The sequence below is a fragment of the Oncorhynchus nerka genome, linkage group LG17 (assembly GCF_034236695.1).
Source record: "Oncorhynchus nerka isolate Pitt River linkage group LG17, Oner_Uvic_2.0, whole genome shotgun sequence".
Classification (NCBI taxonomy): Eukaryota; Metazoa; Chordata; class Actinopteri; order Salmoniformes; family Salmonidae; genus Oncorhynchus; species Oncorhynchus nerka.
The window spans coordinates 20382773-20392580 of NC_088412.1; the positions used below are offsets into that span (position 1 = coordinate 20382773).

The following is a 9808-nucleotide window of genomic DNA, read 5'->3' on the forward strand; positions in this document are numbered from 1 at the left end:
TAAAGAGATAAGCCCTCAGCTGTTATATTTACAATGCCCCTCGAGGTGTCATGGACTTCATGTATGTCAGATAATAGTATCTGGTAGTTGGTATTCTCTCCCTCCTCTCTATCAGACACCACAGTCTGGCAACGGCTTCTGTCTTTTTACAACATAAGCCATCGCTGCCCACTATGCCAAGAAACACTACAATGTCAAGAGGTGAGCAGGACCTGGATAGAACCCACTCCTAATGGATTCCAGTGTATGCCTTTGAAAATAGAATAGGAGAATGTGTGGTGTTTTTCTAAGAGTGCTGTTGTTTTGCCCAGGATGTTGATAGTGGCCTGGGACGTGCATCACGGACAGCTTCCAGTTCTCTTCCGAGTGTCTTTTCTTTATCCTAACTGGACTTTTTGGCTGCTAATCCATATTGACTGACACCCCTCTTTGTCTCCCATTGTGCTCTACTTCTGGCACCGCTATGAGCACCAAGGCTTCTGGCCCAATCTGAGGGAGTCCGACTATGACAGTGTGGGCAAAGAGAAGGGCGCTGGCTTCAACAGCAACTTAACCTGGAACAAGGTCAATGCCATAGAAGTAGAATTCTAGAAGTCATTTCAATTCTAAGAAGCCCTTGTTTCTTCCTCAGTAGCATTATGCCTTCAGTTCTCATTTTATCTCTTGAGTGGTTACAGGTGGGGAAGGAGAACAGTGATTACCTTTCTGTCTTCCATGTTCTCGCATCTGAGGTGAGGCATTCTCCTGCATCTGCAGCACTCACAAAACATGTCTAATGATCAATCTCTACATTTCAATCTCAAATGATGACTGAATTAAATCAATGCTCTTTGTTTCAGTTCAGCCCAGGTTTGGTATTTGTGCTGACTTTGACTTTGACTCTGCCATTGGAGACCCAGAGGTAAGGCATTTAACCTTTCGATTAATAACCAATCGAGTGTGGAGGGATTGTCATTTTATTGTAATGTCTTTCATGTTTTGTCCCAGGGTCATGTGTGAAACCCCAGACATCCTTGCCCACCAGACCCACCTCCCGATGTCCCTGGCTGGGGGGGGGGGACTGTTTACAGTCCTGGAGGTGACTGTCACTCATAGACTGGGATATTTAACAGTGTCACTCTCTTGACCTCACTAGCCCAATCAGTGTGCCAGACCGTCCAAACCTTACTTGGAGATCCTGCCCCTCAAACAACAGAACTGAACGGCCCATGTGAGAGATTGGCTAGTTTCTCAATCAAGGCATTTCTTCAACTTTAAAACTGCTATAACATAAGTACCACTTATAAGTAGGATGCTAGACTGTAAGTCGCTCTGGAGAAGAGCATCTGCTCAATGACAAAATTGTAAATGTGAAAATGATGTAGCTTGTACCGTTACAGGTGGGTTTTAATCAGATTTATAGCTGAAAAGCTTCTCTCGCAAGAAACACGGCTGACTGGTGTAAACAGAAATCTTAGAAAGTCAAAAGTGCTCATGGAAGACCTTTATAAGGTTTCTCGAAACACAACAAAGTCAAGGAGAGTAGACGGTCTGTCCCTTCCACTTTTCTCTCTCCTATCAAGAAGCAGCTTGGTTTGATGAACCTCATTTTGAGGTCCTCTAAATCTGACTCAGCAAAGGCAAACAGGCTCCTCATTCAAGAATGTTGTATTCTTTGGATTGAGAGACTGGACCCCTTGCATTATCTCGCAATTCTTCTTTGAAAACGCCTCTGTAACTCAGCTGTGAGACTGTCAAGCACCTAATAATAGATAGATCTTTGGAAGCTCTCAACATCACTGGTCACAATTTTTCTGTGCTACAGTGCTCATCATCAATGAGTCGTGAAATCTTAAGCTTGTTTTAGGCTGTCTTTTACATGCTGTTTGTACACTTATTTTTCAGTGCTCTGCAATCTCTTCCCATAGTTCTCCAAAGTAACCCTCACTTCTGTAGTCGTGTAATGTGTCTGTAAGGGCACATACTAGATCCACAGCCCTTGCTAGGTCAAGAGAGCTTAATTGGAGCATGTCAGAAAGACATTTGGCATCACCAAGCACTTTACAAAAAGTAACCAAAAGCCCTATGAAATGTAAATCTATCTGAGACAGAAGGCCCCTTGCCTCCACTGATTTATCACCACCATTTTCAAGTGTGATATCCTGTAGCACTCTCAGAACTGCTGGAAGCCTGTCCCTCAGATTACGGCATACCTGCATGCCCACCTTACATCAGTAAGTCTCCGTAGTTCCCTGGGCTGCTGCTATAGATACATCTCTTTCTGAACTGCAAGCCACTTGAGATGAGCATATGAGCCAGATACAAAGTTATAAAGCTTCTGCAGGAGAGCAAAAAAGTTAGCTGCCTCAGGCACTGATTTTACAGCATCGACAAGAACCAAATTCAAACACTGTGCATTACGGTGCACATAAAATGCTAATCTCACGCTGTTTTTAATCTGTGCAGACACACCAGAATGCATACCGCTCATGACGGATGCACCGTCATAGCCTTGCCCCACAAGATTATTTCTGTAGTCCAGACCATGTTTTTCAAGGCAATCAATTATCATTTATGAGACCTGCTGCATCTAAGCTTTCAGCTGATCAAAAGTGTAAAACTTTTGTGGATGGCCCCGTTGTAATAGTACCTCACAACTAAAGACATTTGTTATTTTTTCTTTAAATCTTTGGTTTCATCTGCAATTACACTACACTAAAAACGTCACTTTCTTTTGCTTCTCCTCTTATTTCACTTTGTACCATCTCAGCTAAGCCCTCAAGGACTTCGTTCTGGATTTGGTGGCTTGTGTACTTATCATTGCCAATCAAGTCTCATTGCAAAGGGTCTGAATTCCTATGTAAATATGGTATTTCTGTTTTTAATTTTTAATACATTTGCAAACATTTCTAAAAACCTATTTTCACTTTCATTATGGGGTATTGTGTGTAGATTGATGCGGGGAAAAATGCATTTAATCCATTTTAGAATAAGGCTGTAACGTAAGAAAATGTGAAAAAAGTCAAGGGGTCTGAACTTTCCGAATGCATTGTACAATATGCCTCTGTTGCTGGGTAATAGCAACTCAAACTGTTGGTTGACTGTTGACACTTGACCTTCGGTGACGATTGTACTTGTCTTTGCCTCTTTCTAACTGGGGTGATTCTCAGTGACTGGGGGTTACAACTGGGGGTTATGGAAGCTCATTAAGGGTGACTTCTGGGGGACTCACTGTGACTGTGAGTGACTTTTGGTGGATGAGGAAATGAAAGAGCAACGTGCAGAGGACAACCCCCTGTGTCTTAATTCCACTCATCGTCTGAATCATTCTTATGATCCAAGATGAGTGTACACTAGTATAGTAGTACACAGGAGAAGTGTACTCTGTTTGTGTCGAGTGTTGCACTCTCAAATGTGGATGATGATATGTACTACTTCTATGTGTATCAGCTGTAGCCCTCTGGCTTCGCCGTTGAGTTTATTCTTCCAATGTCTTTCTTAGAAGAGAATGCTGAGAGGAACATGCTGAACCCAACTTCCAGAGAATCCTCCATTGAAAGATCTTCAGAGGGTAGGTGACTTATCCACATCTCTCTGTAGTGTGTATCCCTTTATTTTGAGAACATACTCTGATGCTAAAGGATGTTGCTGTGTCCAGGTGTTAATAGACTGGATCAACAATGAGCTGGAGGAGGACAGGATCATCTTCAAAGACTTGGAGGAGGATTGCTATGATGGACAGGTGCTCTAGAAGTTATTCAGTAAGGAATCATTTGTTTGGACTCTGTGTAGTGTCTGTGGCTGAGCTTGGTGTTTTTCTGATGAACTATATCATATTTTGATGCTAGCACCATCACTGTTTTCACAGTTTCTTTGATTCTGATAAATGGTGTAAGTGTTTAGGATGAGTGTTTATAAAGCATTTGCAGTGTATGTGTGTTTGTGTTTATTATGATGCTCTGAGCGACTGCTTTATAAGGCCCTGTGTGTCTCTTCTCTGCTGGTGACAGAGAAGCTGTCGGGTCGGAAGCTAAATGTGGCTGAGGTGACCCAGTCAGAGAGAAGACAGAAGTAGATGCTCCAAACGGTACTGGAGTCTGTCAACCAGCTGCTCAGGCCTCACGGCTGGTCCATTGAGTAGAGCGTTGACTGTGAGTTGTATTTTACAGTTTACAGTGCCATTCAATTGCCAGTCCGAGTGGCTAACGCAACATTTAACACACTTAATAATATATTCGGTATTGTGATCAGTTTTCTTTGATATCATGCTAACAAAGTATCTAATAAAAATCATAATTTTACCATTAAATTGACCTCTAGAAAGCACTTCATTAAAAAACAATTTAAACCTGGTGAATGCTGACAGCTCCCTCTGCTGGTCCCCTCCTCCATCCACAGCTATCCATACTAAGAACCTGGTGGCCATACTGTACCTGCTGGTGACTCTGGCCATGCACTATCTGTCCCCCATCAGATTGTATAAACAGATGTCTGTACAGGTGGTGGTGGTCAAGGTGAGGAGACACAACACATATCTATTATCTGTTGCACATCATGATTGTAAATGAGAACTTGTTTTCAACTGGCCTACCTGGTTAAATAAAGGTGAAATAAAATAATAAATGATGATGACTCATTGGGAGAATCTCAATTGCATTCATCCTCACATCCTCGATTGGGAGGGACCTCTGGCTTTCTCATCCAATGGGTTTTGAGGAGACGTGGAGAGAGGACTTAATTCAGATTCTTCCACTGACCTGTATAGATTGTTTAGTTTGTTTTAGAAAAGGGCGGGCGTATTGCAGACGTCATGTGACCAAGGAGCTGACGAGCACTACAGAGTAAGTACTATTGTTCGGGTTTTGTTAGGTTTCTTTTTTGGGGGGAGAGGGGGGATCCTTATTGTATACGTAGGTATGACAATAACATTTCTGTTTTCTATGATTTTGTCTAGAATGATGATAGGTAGATTTTTCCCCCACTTTTTTTTTTACTGCATCTCAGAAAGGGATGCATTTGACACACTATTGGATCACACACCTGACAAGCTCAATGTTATGAAGGAGGTCAAATATTTGAAGAGAGATTTAAACATGCGTTCCTTTACACTTTAGGGGTTGGTGGCTTAAGTTGAGCAATAGGGGTAAGATCAGCCAACCTTGTTTCTAGGAAACCACACCAGGAAGCGGTCATCATTTCATGGAGTCTGTGAAGGAAGAAACGACATGAAAACTGATTAAACTTTCTAGCTCTCCCTGTAGATTTTGCAGTGACCTAGTGTCCCCATGAGTGACAGAACACTGAGCCAATCATGGCTCAACTACAGAAGATTACCAACCCCTACGCTCTGTACTTTCCACTGGGCCGCTGAGCTAGGCTGAAACACCTGCATTTTGGAGCTGCCTCACTCAAGAAAGCAACAAATAGACCATGTTTGTATGCAGCTTTGTTAACTCGATACATTTTTTTAAACTTTGTTTGCAAACTGTTATGTGACACGTATTAGTGCTAAAATAACAAGCAAGTAAATATTACTATAATACTCTGCCCTGGTGGGGTTCAAAACAGGTGGTGCTCTGCCCTGGTGGGGTTCATAACAGGTGGGGCTCTGCCCTGGTGGGGTTCATAACAGGTGGGGCTCTGCCCTGGTGGGGTTCATAACAGGTGGGGCTCTGCCCTGGTGGGGTTCATAACAGGTGGGGCTCTGCCCTGGTGGGGTTCATAACAGGTGGGGCTCTGCCCTGGTGGGGTTCATAACTGGCCCTGAATGATGGGTCGCCACTGCTTCTTCCATATCCTCATGTGTTGCCAATGTTTGACAACCCAAGTTTACTGATGGTGTTTATCTGGTTCTGCTGATGGGACTGCTGGAGGACTACTTTGTCCCCCTCTACAGCTTCTTCCTCACACCGGAGAACTTTGAGCATAAGGTAGGTAGGACTTGTAGAAGTGGGGTTTCTCTGTGAGAGGTGGACTTGTAGAAGTGGTGTTTCTCTGTAAGAGGTGGGCATGTAGAAGTGGGGTTTCTCTGTGAGAGGTGGACTTGTAGAAGTGGTGTTTCTCTGTAAGAGGTGGGCATGTAGAAGTGGGGTTTCTCTGTGAGAGGTGGACTTGTAGAAGTGGTGTTTCTCTGTGAGAGGTGGACATGTAGAAGTGTTGTTTCTCTGTGAGAGGTGGACATGTAGAAGTGGTGTTTCTCTGTGAGAGGTGGACATGTAAAAGTGGTGTTTCTCTGTGAGAGGTGGGCATGTAGAAGTGGGGTTTCTCTGTGAGAGGTGGACATGTAGAAGTGGTGTTTCTCTGTAAGAGGTGGGCATGTAGAAGTGGGGTTTCTCTGTGAGAGGTGGACATGTAGAAGTGGTGTTTCTCTGTGAGAGGTGGGCATATAGAAGTGGGGTTTCTCTCTGAGAGGTGGGCATGTAGAAGTGGGGTTTCTCTCTGAGAGGTGGGCATATAGAAGTGGGGTTTCTCTGTGAGAGGTGGACTTGTAGAAGTGGTGTTTCTCTGTGAGAGGTGGACTTGTAGAAGTGGTGTTTCTCTGTGAGAGGTGGACTTGTAGAAGTGGTGTTTCTCTGTGAGAGGTGGACTTGTAGAAGTGGTGTTTCTCTGTGAGAGGTGGACTTGTCGAAGTGGTGTTTCTTTGGTCGACCGCTAGCAGGTTCATCTTGTTCATTCTCTCCCCTGGTTCCCCTCAGGTCCACAATGTGGCGTTTGCCTTTGAGCTGATGCAGGACGGAGGCCTGAAGAAACCCAAAGCCAAACCAGACGATACAGTACTGACACAATATATAACATCAGTGTTTCCCAAACTAGGGGTTGCGACCCCATGTGTTTTTGCCTGATTTAAAAATGGGGTTGTGAGAGAAAATGTGCAATGATGTTCTTTTCTACACAGAATATCATACAACATTATTGCCTGATGATCTTCTGAACATCCCAATACCTTTCTGATGCATTTCAGACACTTCAAACTGTACTTCCTTCAGATGGAAATACTGTCAAAAGTACTGTCAGACTGATTTGTAATAGATTGTGAACTTCCAGTAGAAGAGGGAAGCTTTCTGAATGTAGACTGTCTTCGGAATGCTCATGATGCTTGAGTATCTTTAATGTCTTAGATGTCCAGTAGGTGGAGCTCTTTTCTCACTTTAGATACTTGAACATTGATGTAAGTCTAAGCCAGCATGTGACCCAAACACACCCAACCTCACCCCACCAGCTTTAGTCTTCCTGAATATAAAGTCTCACGGGATGAATTGTCAAAAGAAAAGTGTTTATTTTTATGTTTGTATAGCCAATATTACCCAGAATCAGTCAAGCAGCATGCGCTTTTCTTTGTGTTTGTGATTTTCCCTCTCAGAGAGAAGTTTATTTTTGTTTTTATAAATAATGAATTTCTTATTTTGTGTGCATTGTTTGGTTATAGACATTATGAACCTGAACTTGAAGTCCACCTTGAGGGTGTTGTACAACATTTTCACCAAATACAAGAACTCTGAGTGACGTCTGCCTGCCAGACACAGTCACACACACAGCTACAGTGTGAGGAGAATGAAGGCACTGTGCTTGTGCCCACTTTGAGCCTAAACAATGATTGAACCCACGGGAAATAGACTAAATTCACCCCTCGTATCAGTGCCGTGGGACTTACAGATACCCCCGAGGACTGGCCTGAAGAGACAGATGGTTTGTTTTTAATCTCCCACAATGTCAGTATTTAATTCCTCCTTTATGCTAACCACAACCCATACTCCAGCACACTTAAGTTTTAATACTCAGTCAACACTGGAGAATGTATTATGCAATTGGAAAACATGGACAGCAAATTCTCCAGCGTTAAAAACAAAACAAAAATATCACTGAGTGTTAAATCAACACTGAAAGTGTTGAGTCTGTGGACCAATATAGACAGTGGAACAGTGTTAAATCAACACTGAAAGTGTTGAGTCTGTGGACCAATATAGACAGTGGAACAGTCTTAAATTAACACACTGTTTTGTGTAAAATATTTCCCAGAGTTACTTGTAATTTTGAATATATTTGAGTTACCACCCATGATTGTATTTGTTGGTGACAGAGATATGGTTGTTGCATTCATCCATTTTCAGTCCTATGAATTTAATCAAGTGAGATCCTAAGTGAGTATGTATCATAAAAAAATAAGCTTTTTAACAAAATATAATAAGTATTACACAAGGCCTATTTTTACCCTAATCCATGGGCCAAAACCATCATTATCACATTTCCCAGCATTTTTTTTTCTTTACAGGGCAGCATTACAGTTGCAAGTGTTTGTACCCCTTTAGGAACAAATCAAACCCTTTTTTTTGTGTAATACAATGGCCTGAAACTCATGCAGCGTGTTCATTTAAAACTCTTCCAATGTCTATATGGGTCCACAGACTCAACAATTTCAATGTTGATTTAACACTCTGTGTTCATTTTGTTTGTTTTTTTACACTGGAGAATTTGCTGTGTGGGTGTGTATTTTCTGCAAAAAGCCTCTACTGCTTTATAAGAAGATATTTATGTGTCAAATGCTGTATGTTTTATCTCATAAAGCTTTATACAGTATATTATTATTGATGTACTTCTATTGTATCTATCCTGCCAATGACTGGAATGAATTGCAAAAATCACTGAATCTGGGGACTTATATCTCCCTCTCTAACAATAAGCATCAGCTGTCAGAGCAGCTTACCAATCACTGTACCTGTACACAGCCCATCTGTGAATAGCACACCCAACTACCTCATCCCCATATTGTTATTTATTATTTTGCTCTTTAGCACCCCAGTAGCTCTACTTGCACATCATCTCCACATATATCACTCCAGTGTTAATGCTAAATTGTAATTATTTCGCCTCTATGGCCTATTTATTGACCTCCCTAATCTAACTACATTTGCACAGACTGCACATAGATTTTTCTATTGTGTTATTGACTGTACGTTTGTTTATCCTGTAACTCTGTGTTGTTGTTTTTGTCGCACTGATTTGCTTTATCCTGGTCAGGTCGCAGTTGTAGATGAGAACTTGTTCTCAATTGCCTACCTGGTTAAATAAAGGTGGGGAAAACAATGTAAAAGATAAATGAATTGTAACAGTGCTATTTTAGTATTCTCTGACTGACTATATGGACAGGTTCAAGCCATATTTCTTGATGCCGACCCTGTTGCCTTTCACCTTATGTGCAATATTATTTATTCTCCTTCTGTACCACAGAGCATCATTGTGTTGACCTGCCCTTCAGATGAGAGAGAGAGAGCGAAAGAGAGCGAGAGAGAGCTAAATGTACAGGAGTCCACTCATGCATTTTAGACCATGGGTAAATTATTAAGTGGTCAAGTCTGGATCGCCAGGAGACAGGCTGTTCAATGGAAACAACTCGCCTCCCTTCTTGTGTGTATCTGCCTGGACGTGTCTGTCTATCAAGAAATACATGTTTGAATTCAGAGAGCCGGTGAATGTGTTTAATTATACACTTCACACCAGTGGAGGTTGCTGAGGGGAGGACGGCTCATAATAATGTCTGGAACGGAGCGAATGGAATGGCGTCAAACATATGGGAGCCATGTATATGATACCATTGCACTGATTCCACTCCAGTCATTACCACAAGCCCGTCCTCCCCAATTAAGGTGCCACCAGCCTCCTGTGCTTCACACATCCCATCATTTCTTTGTCTTCAGAAGTGAATCAGAAGTGTGGCGGAGATTGGAACTCACAACACAAGCCTTCTGGTTTTGGTTTAGCCAAAGGAATGATGGGGTTTATTTTAGGACTGTGTCTTTATTTTCTTGTCTATGGTAACCATGACTACTACTCC

General features: G+C 42.3%; 1 pseudogene; it reads left to right on the forward strand.

Annotated features, from left to right (window-relative positions):
- Positions 1-3468: 3468 nt before the first annotated feature.
- On the forward strand, positions 3469-7482 carry LOC115144892 (beta-parvin-like; annotated as a pseudogene).
- Positions 7483-9808: the final 2326 nt, after the last annotated feature.